The sequence below is a fragment of the Anser brachyrhynchus genome (assembly GCF_964034855.1).
Source record: "Anser brachyrhynchus genome assembly, chromosome: 3".
Lineage (NCBI taxonomy): Eukaryota > Metazoa > Chordata > Aves > Anseriformes > Anatidae > Anser > Anser brachyrhynchus.
In genome coordinates, this window is record NC_137696.1 from 36,912,179 (window position 1) to 36,922,962 (window position 10,784).

A 10,784-nucleotide genomic window follows, 5' to 3' on the forward strand; every position below is an offset into this window, starting at 1 on the left:
GCCTGGTCATACATGATGACCATGATATATATTCACTACAAGACCTAAAGATTTTATTTACTTTTTTATTGACAACTCTTCACTGTGTTTTTCTGGTTCATAGCCTACTGAAGGCATTTGAAGTGGCATTCATTTATACCTATATTTTGCATAATAAATTAGCGTGAAAGTAGTTAGTAAGGGGAATGCACTATGGAACAAGCATTTGTATTGAAGAAGACAGCCAAAGTCATAAAATGGAATCAGAGGTAAGTACTGTACAAAATTACATTTATAAATACAACATGTACACATGTTTTAGAAAGATGTTTCATAATAAGTACACAGTAATAATAATAGCAAAAATAAGTGGAGGAATAGAATAATAATAGACTGGAGAGTAGGAACTAACTAATATTTACATGAACTATCAGCTGAGCTCATTGCTTTCACAGTTGAGCACAAAGTACAGGGAGAACTAACACCATCAAAAATATTAGAAAAATGATTTTCTGTACAACTGAACTTTAGAATTCTGAGCAGGTTTTAAAAACAGCAACACATTAATAGGAGTTTCAGATAACTTGATTTGGATGTTACAGACACTGAGCTTTTCATACATTTTTTTTTTCTTTTCAAACAAGCAGAAACACTAGAAAAAGGGTAAAATAAATATGAAGTGTCTGCAAAGGTGGCAATTAGTTAAAACTTTGCTGCAGTTACACGTATTTGTCATTCAGGAGCCAGGATCAAGTTATATATGACCTCCGTATTTGTAAAGCTACAAGGACATTTAACATGATCAATTTTCTCTTTAATTATATTAAATCTGGTGACATCATTTTTTGAGTAAAGTCCTACCATAGTTCCTAAAAGAGACACCCTTGCTTAAGGGTAAGTAACACCCCCAAACAGGCCCCGTCTTTCTCCTGGCTGCATACAATGACTCTCCCCCATGCTTACGTGGGAAATTCCAGATTTGACTACCATTTTGCTTACTGTTTATCAGGAAAATTCACAAATGACTACTAAACAAAGACTAGCAAGCCAACAAGCATAGCATTATTACAAATAACCTTCATTTTAAGATCCAAGTTGTTAATAAACACATATGCATATTGCATTGTTAAGGAAGAGAAATGCAGCTTTGTACGGGAGCAAGCAGAAGAATCTGCAGCAACTCTATTAACCAGGCTTATAACACCTTCCAAGACTGCCATGAAAAAAACTGCCATTTCCACAGCACATGATCCCACCATCCCCAAAGTAGCTGTGAAATACTGAAATGATGAAAGAGGAATTTCATTATCACCTAGAGAAGTAGCCTCTGAGAGAAGCTTCCCCACCGAACACACTCCTTGCTCTGTCTGACCACAGCAATTTGCTTACTGGAGCTGCTTCAGTGCTGACCGGCAACAAGGTCACCAAAAGCCTTTGGAGAAGCATTTTAAAAACCCTTGCGTCACATTTTGTGTTGTTACTTTAAGTAGCATGCTTACCTATCTCATACAAAATTTCATTATTATTCCATAAAACTCACCAACAGAGAAGTATAAATATTATTGCCCATCACCACAGCATCCAAAGTACTGAAGCTATGACGAGTAACCTACTATTTGAACAGCCACTCTAATTTTCCTGTTACAGAATCCCTCACATCCATGGTTAGCATCTGTGCTTTAATCCAGTACTGAGAACAGGCAGTGAGAAGGTACTATATAAAGGTATCATTGCATCACAAAAACCCAACCCAGTGAAGGTCTAGCTCTATAGCACCTGCACTTGACAGCAGAACTAGGAAATTAAAACAATTTATTACCCAACTAATTGGGACTGTATGGGTTCTTCAATGTCTGTCAAAGAATATCTGTAATAACCCAACCCACGGCAAAAGCATGAACTTTAAAAGAAATTCTGGAAAACAGAAAGCAACCACTTCTTGATCATGACTGTGAGAAATGCTTTATTTTTCAATGATAGGTAGAGAGTGTGAGTTTATCAGGAAGAACACCTACGAAAATGGACTGCTAAGAAAACACACAGCCCAACAGGCAGCTTGCCGTGGAGTCTTAAGTGCTGCCACTACAAAAATTGGCAGTAATGATGGTTTGACCAATTCTAGAGAGGAACAGCAAGAGTAAACCCTGGTACCCAACAGTCAGGAAAAATACACCAATAAAAGGTTTAGAAATTAGTCTGTAAAACTAAACAACTGCACTTCTTTAAAGATCCATGTGCCACTTAAGGAGAAATAATCATTTAACATGATCTGAGTGCAGTACAACACTGGGGATATAACAGAATTAAATACAGGAGAGTCTAGAAAAAAAAAAGTACCTGGGGAAAACATCTAAGCAGCTGTGATCTACAGAACTTATTCTCAAAGCAGAATTGGAAAATCTGTAACATGAACATTTAAAAATAGGCAAGAAAAATTCTAAAAAATACACAAAATTTTCGTGTATTGACTAAGAAAAGAAGAAAACTGACAAGAAGCTGCAGCTCTGTCATTCCCCTAAACTTCTGTATCTTCATCGCTTGAATATTTAGCACTAGTAGTACTTTATGGAATTGAATAAATTATTAAGGAAAGTCCCATTTCAAATTAAATTCAGATTGATGATACATCAAAATCTACGCTCACCGAGGGGGGGAAATGTTCATTTTGATTAGAATCTCATAAGTAAACCCATAAAACAAGCACTTCGCAACAGCAGCGAGTTATATGAAGTAAACTAATGAAGTGAACTTCTAGAGGCACTTTTATAATAAATGAGAGATCTTGAAAACATGACTGTTAACTGATAGAAATAGATTTTAATTACCATTCATATTTATTTTGGACACTTCATTCACAAGACACGTAGGAACTAATATTGTTTTAATAAAGGAAATGCTTCAATTAGCTTCTCATGTACTGGAGCTATCTTTGCAACTCACCTCGTCATGCCCTTTCCGATACCTAGAGAGAACTTTCCAATTTCAAAACATATGTCTATTTTTTTTTTAAATTAATTCCTCCAGTCAAAATTATGTGGTTCCAATTAAACTGAACACACGGCTCATTTTCTGTCAATAACAGTCACATGTTGAAGCATTCTCAAAAAGTTGCCTATTCTATAAACTGCCAGGATTTTCACATGGGATAAAAGGCCCCTACAGCAAATTAAATCTTTCTAGCACTAACCCACAAACTCCTCATCGTTTCCATCTCCCTCATCTCCAAATTCAGGCACCTTAAAAACTACCTTTTTCCAAGCTCTGAAAACATCCCTCAGAGTTACTCATTTCTTGGCCACTTTTCCACAGCTCTCGCTGAACAACCACGAGGCAGATCTAAGGCTCTTTCTAGATTTCCAGAAGAGGTAGGAGAGCATGGCCTCATTTCATGAGTCTCATTTCATTTCCATGCTACTAACCCATCTGCTGTGAGCACGGCAGAACCATCCGGCTTCAAAATCCATCACACAGTCACCACACGATGGAAAAGCAGGCAGATCTCATCCCATGTTTTCCTTTCTAAAGGAAAGGAGGGGGAGGAAATATCTGTCTGAGGAGATGATTTCATATTTTATCGCTACTTAGGTTTAACCACCAAACCAATGAATTGCAAGGTGAAATGTAAGGAGTTTCCACTCTTCAAAATCTCACTGGAATCTGATGCTTCTTGTTGCAATAAATACCTGCTTTTCATATACAGCACCTGGAGAGAAGCGTGGAGAGAGGGAACACCAAGTGCAACAGGCCTCAGGTGTGGAGGCAAAACTTCGCCATGGTTGGAGCCCATGTGAGCAACTTGTGGCTGTGATAATCTACAATAATAGCTAACAGCAGGTCATGTTTTAATCACACAAATGAGAAAGCTCACTGGAAACTCAACTCACACTGTTGTGCCTTAGCTTCAAGCTCCACAGTTTAGTAACTTCCCAAAGGAGTCCGGGAACTTGAAGGAGTAGCTGTAGCCTCCCCACTTATCATCCCCTCCTCCTTACTCTGCAATCATACAGAAATGCACAAGAGCACAGTGGTCAATCTGCCAAGGAAAAAAGTGCTAAAGTGAGACTATTCAGGGCACATGGAAAGAAAGATGATCTAGATTTATGAATCCAAAAGGTCAAACACAGCAAACTGTCACTGGATGCAGGTGCCACAAGCTGCTGCATTATCGTTGAACTCTGAGCATGGAACAGCATGGCTCACGAACACAAAACCAATTTCAGCCCCCTTTGCTTACTTTCAACATACTTGAAGTATATACATATTCCCCTTTGCAGTCTTTTAGGGAAAAATACATGAATATGCAGATATCAGAGAACTGTCTACATAAAATAAACATTGCTTACGCTTTTGTGAGCAACAAAACAACAAAATTTTGAGTTAATGAAAACAAATATTTTATTTCTAATTATTAAAATTGTCTTCTTGAAGATAGCAGAAATGTTGAATTCAAGTCAATGACAACAGGCATTTGCATTAGTAGCCAGCTAATCCCAAACAACACAGCTGGAACCCGACCTAAAATATGGAATTATTATGAAATGGCTGCAAAGTTAAGTCATCTAGTATGCTCATTTCTAAACCTTAGGGATTTTTTTTTTCCCTTACAAATGCTGACTATTTCAAAATTTCGACACTTCTCTGGTTTCTTTACATTCAAAGAAGTGCAGAAACTGGAGAGGAATGGAAAAACTACCATCTTCAGAATGATATGTTCCTGTCCCTCCAGTGGGAACAATGGATAAATACACTCTACTTATTTTTATACAGCAAATACATGTGAACTTAAGGCATCTCCTGCCACAATGAAGTGATCCTTCTGCATCTCATCGCTGGAGGATCACTGCTGAAACCTGACAAAACAATCTTGTCTATGTCCTAACTGAAAAAAAGAGTGCAATAAACAAACAAAAAAAATAAAATCCTTTTGCTTCATAAATCTGTGATTTTTGGCTTCTTGTGCCACCACTTGCAAATTACTGGAGATAAGAAAGTTAGTCTTTTGCCAGTGCTGTTTCCAGAGCTCTGGGTTGCATGAGCTTATTAGGCATGGGAAATTTACAATCACTTAGACAGGAGTCTTCATTAGTAAATAATAATAATAAAATCTCTACATCACAGCAGTGATGTGTAGACCTGTAACAATATATTAATTAAATGCTGGTAAGGTGGGATCCTGCATGTGAAAACAGATTTTGTGACCAGTTCTCCATGTTCCAAGCTTTGTTTCAAGCAGATCAACAGCTTCATTGCCACACGATTGGGACTCCTCCTCACCTAAAGGCTCCAGCTGTTTTGCTTTCTGTCTAGAGCCTCAGAGAAAATTTACAGGATTACACAAGTTCTATTAACAACACAAAACAGGGAAAAACTATTTTGAGTGTTCAACTAGGGGTGGGGGTGCAGAAAGAGCAATTTTCAGTGCGCTTACCAAAAAGAACAGGTCAAATCATCCCCAAATGCTTACCAACAAAAAGGAAAGCAAGGATGAAAAATGCTATTCTCATGCATTCAGCTAGTTTGCTCGCATCTGAAGTGCAATACCCAGGAAATGCAAGGAACAAAAATGTACTTTCCAGAAGTGTTTGAAAGCATTCTTTCAAGTGTTTTTGTTATGCTTAAACAGAGCTAGAAATAACATAGTATATTGCTGCTTCAAGAGCTTGCACTGTATACAAACAGCGTGTGATTGAACCCACCCCTGAAAAGTTTGTAGGAAAATATTAGAAATTATCTGCTTTTTGCTGTTAGTAAGATAGAAGATAAACAGTTAACAGACAAGCTTTATCCTCAAGTTATGGTGGCTAATTCTGTTACAAAAGCAAGTAACTTCAGGCATTACTTTGGAAACTAAGTGAGGATTGGCACGTAAACCTAGGCTCAAATAACTAAATGTGAATAAACTAAAGGATACATAATTTTTCAGGAAGAGCTAAATGATTACTAGAAGCTAATAGCTGTTTCATGAGTGCTGTTCTGATTACCTGATTAAAGCACAGGCTCTGGATGCTTATCCTTAGTAGGCCAGCAAGAACAGCAAAACACAGCCAACTCCAAGAGCAAGAGGCCAGGTAGCTGAAAAGTCTCATTAGCTAAGAAACTCAGAGCAAACTTGGGACAAGCAGCCCAACCTCTCCCCCATCGTTCTCAAAGAATAAGAATGGCAGGAACCTCCCTATGCAACCCAATTCTCTTTTGAAAAGTTCTCCTTAGCCTTCAGGAGCTCCCTAAGAGGCATGCCCCAGTAGGAAGTTTCCAATCAAGTGTGTGATGCAGCACATTAAACTGTGTGATGTCTACCAGCAGAGGGAGGTGTTCTATTAGATTGCATTTTCCAAAAACTTCCTTCCCTACACATTGATTTCAACATTATTTAATCATCACCAGTAGGGAACAAGCTTCCTTCTTTCTTTAAAGGCACTTTGAAGAGCCTCTTGTTATGCACATCCACTTTAGACTAATTACTGCTCTGGAAAATTTGATTTTCTACTTAACAGAAGCAACTCAGTAACTAATCCAACATTTCCAACTCAAACTATCAGCAGAAAACCCTGCCCTTCATCCTCTCTTTCTGACCATAATGTGATGACAATAAAAATTCTCATCTTCCATCTGACCAGGGAGCATTAGAGACTTTTTTCCAAAACAGAAACTATTTCAGCTTTCTTCAGTGGGGAGAGAAAAATGAAGTGGCATCACCTTGCTTTGTTGGATAAATCAGTTCAGCAAGCCATCGAGATTGAAAGACACACAAATTAAAAAGGGGAGAGGGAGATTTGCAGTAGCAAGACCAATGTCATTTCATCTTTGTAAATTCTGCTGCAAAAATTTGTGGGAATAACCAATATTACGGTTTCCTGAAAGACAAAGGAGTGGTGCTGACAAAGCCCAACTGCAGGCAATTAATTTGTGCATGACTGTGAGTGGGCAGACACCTCTGGAAAAAGATTCAGAATACCAACATTAGGAGAAAAACTACTGCAATATTAAGTGTCTAACTCACTCTCTTGAAATACCTACTTGTCTCTGCTGACTACACTTGGCAACTCAGTTATGCATGGGGAAAAAATATCCCACAAACCAGCCATCTCTCTTTACAGCTGTTTCACTTATTCTGCAGAAGTAAGGAATAAGAGCAAGAGCCTTGTGTTCCAGAAGAGAGCTGTAGGCTTCCTACACTGAAGAGCTGAATAGCTGTTATCTGCAAGACTAAACAACAAAAAATAGAAATTTTTATGAAAAAGTGAGCATTAGGGTTTTTGGTGTGTATCATTTCAAATACAGGGTATACTGATTCCTGCCTTCAGGAGACAAACCAACCGAAAAACCTGTGCTATCCACTGCATTGGGTATTTCTACTTAAAAGTAAAGTCTAAGTTCTTCAATATCAGAACTTTAGGTGGTATGTTTTATTAGTAGAGATTCCAGTGTTAAATCCAATCTTGCTGGAAAAGCAAAAATGGATCTAGGAAAAAAAGAGCAAAGTTTTCCCTATTCAATGGGTTTTGCTTGGAAACAGCATCAGTAAATCTAACACGTAATGTTCTGTGGCTGACTTTCCATTGTTCTTCCTCACCTAAACTGCTGTAAGGCAACATTTTAATGCTGCCTAATTGTCTTTATATTAAAATAATTTTGAGACAATTTCAGAAGTTCTCCTTCTGAAGGATGGATTTTATTTTCATAATCATAAAGCAGAACCATAGTGGTGGGTATGATACTATATGTACTACTATTTTTATGCTCACATATAAAATTAACTTCAAGAAAATACATATATTTAGCACAGGTCAAAATGGAAGAAAAAGGCTTTTTTTTTTTCTCATGAGAAAGGAACACCAGAATCATAAATTTTATTCACACCATGGCTTGAATTATCTCTAGAAACACGACTTCCACCAAAAAAAAGTGTTTAAATAAAAAATATGCACCACTAAATATTTTTAAAGTCAGTTTTAAGAAATGTTTCTCTTATTTGCCTAATGTTTACGTAAACACTAATATATTTAGGTTCTCAGCAAATAATAGTTGCAGCTCAACTGAAAAGAGAAGTAAAATAAGGGTATTTTAGGTTATTATATCTACCCATAACCTATTTTTTTTTTTTGTTTTTTTCCCCTAGAAATAGATTCCAAGCTGATGCATGTTTTCTCCAAGATTTTAACTAAGAAATTAATTCATGGACTTCCATGCTAACCGCACTGATATTCCATAGCATCTCGAATCCAGTTAAGTATGAATATTTGAATCTTAAATCTTGTTCCATAAAGGCAAGAATCCTACATCCGATTTCACAAAGACCTAAGAGTGTCCCTAGTTACTTCCTATCTCCTTCCTGCCAAATTCAGCAATGACTAAGAACACATTAGCTCTACAAACACGCTGATATCAATCCCATGCATTCAATTCCATCAACATACTCCCTTGCTAATTAATTTGTGACCTCTGCAACACACAGTGGGACGTCTATCTACAGTCTCCTCTAGTTCCCAGCTCAGAACATAATTCAATCTGGACTGCAACTCTAGCCTGACTTCCTGCTTATTCCTTCACTTCCAAGTTCCCCGGGCTATATTGAAACTCATCAGCTGCATCTGGGATAAACAATATGGCTACAGAAGCTCAACTTCCAATTACAAGATTATACTATTTCATATTTAATATTACAAAGAGCACTCCTTTTTCTATTTTGCAGACATTTACACTAACAGCTGTGCTAATTCTATTCTGCCTTGTCTGTCTTGAGTCAAGTTCTGCGTTATTAAAACACCACCAAACCTAGTACTGTTTGTGATGCTGCTCAAGAGAGCAGATTTCAATTTACACGTTTACAAGAAGTTCTGAAAAACAAAGACAAATCAGTGACCCAAAGAGACCACAGTTGCAGAGGTGACAGATTAAATCCAAGCTTCTGTAGTATGTTCAGCTGGAATATTTCAAGCTGCTTCATACAGGACTGTACACCATTTAGAGCGAAAAATGTCGCATGTAATATGTCTGAAGGTAAAGTTTGTGTTTACTGTTGAATTATCTTTTTGGTATTTGCAAATGGACTTTGAATGTTGTTAGTTACATTTTCGTATCCATTTTGCAAAGGTATCCAACTGCCTTTAGAGATAGGGAAAAGCTGTGTATTAAGAAAATTAAGCCACTTCTTCAATTTCATGCTGGAGAGATGCATGACAAAGTCAGGAAGACTACATTCATCTCAAATTTGGGAAGGTTTCTTTTTTTTTTTTTTTCCCCATGAGTATTTTTAGAAGCTGTGATAACAGTTTGCCCTGTTTTCTTACAGTCTTGCACTCTTGGCCATTATTGGTGACGGGGTGCTGCCTAGCCAGAGCTTTGGCTGGCCCTGCACAGACATTCTTTTACCCAGGTCCATGAAGCACTTAGGAATTATTCACTTGAGCACATTGAACAGCTTGAAGATTGCAGACAGCAACACTGTACAGAGAATAGAACTGAAGAAAGCAGAGAAAAAAATCAGCAAAGAAAGAATATAGTTAGGAATATTTTATGTAAAGAAAATAGTTTGGACTATTCTATGTAAAGGAATATTCTAACGCCACAAATCAATTAAAAATCAATATTCCAAATACTGGCCATTTTGCTCACAGATTGCAAGGTTTGACATTTATATCTTGCTTAATCACACTGACCCTCCTAGACAAGCAAAACCTGTTTTTTATGATCGTCTCTGAAAAAGAGCTCATCCAATCCTGCTGAAAAGAAACTGCACTTAGAGATTACTTACATAGCCTGCTATTTTGCAGATGTGGCTAGTTGAAGTTCAAATAAAATAATGCCACAACTGACATCAGGAGTTTTTCAGCCCTTGACTTTTGCTCTCCTTTTCCAGGAGACCCCGAAGTAGCACACGATAAGGTGTGTAAAGTTACCACTTTCTGGTTCTAGAGCTTCTTTCTCTTATCCCTGCTTATCAAATCTGAAGTCTCTTCCTTTCTCTATACTCTCTCAAAAAAAGCTGTTTTAGAAACATGAAATTTGTGTTCTTAAGTCAATTTAAAGATGGTTTAATCCACAGTATATATTTCTCATTAAATCTGCTTTGCAAGAAAACTGCAAAATATTGATCTGCAATGCCACGAGAATAACTGTGGCAGTCCGAAGTCAGCAGCAGTCCTTCACGTTGAAGACATGACACTACTCTGAAGGATTTTCAGACTGTTTTTTACATCAAAATTACATAGCAGAAAAGTAATCATTTTAAAAATGCACTATAGTCACAAAGACTGTGCTAGGAACAGGCTCGTCTGCCAGATTCATTGCGATGCATTGCCTAATTCATGCTACAGACACAGGTCAGTGGGGAGCAGCAGTTGTACATGCCATGAATGATGTGTCACCAACTTCCAGGCTGCAGACTTGTGTTTATGATTTTCTGCATTACCTACTTGCCAGACCTCCTCTTTTAGTGCTCTGCAAGGTATACTATTGCTAGCTATATTTTTACTGTCTTCTCACCTAAACATCATTCTTCTTTCATTTCCTTTAGTCATTCTCTTCCTTCTGCCAATGTGGACAGAAAAAAAAAAAAACACATGGCTAAAAGCAAGTAAGAGTAACTTTATCCTTAATACGCTGCATCAGCAAAAGATGCTAGTACTGAGTAAACGGAAAGCAGTCCCAATGCACCTGAATCCTGTCAAAAGCAGAGAACACTGACAGTAACATGTTTAGGAAGATCTGGAAGTTCAGTAAGGTACAGAGCTATCCCTCTGCAGTTCTGAATACATCTTCGTAGTTTCTTTCAAAACAAAACACGGAAACAAATCACAGCCTGC

The 10,784-nt window shown here is 37.5% G+C and overlaps 1 protein-coding gene and 1 long non-coding RNA gene across 3 annotated transcripts in view; both read right to left on the minus strand.

Annotated features, from left to right (window-relative positions):
* Positions 1-10,784, minus strand: part of ZFAND3 (zinc finger AN1-type containing 3) — a 135,950-nt gene that overhangs the window by 51,245 nt on the left and 73,921 nt on the right. The gene's annotated exons all lie outside the window — the stretch shown is intronic.
* The window catches only part of LOC308192519, a 34,089-nt gene continuing 27,654 nt past the window's right edge, over positions 4,350-10,784 (minus strand). Inside the window, exon 2 of the long non-coding RNA XR_013948869.1 lies at positions 4,350-10,747. This is a non-coding gene — a long non-coding RNA (uncharacterized lncRNA). The remainder of the gene's footprint in view (positions 10,748-10,784) is intronic.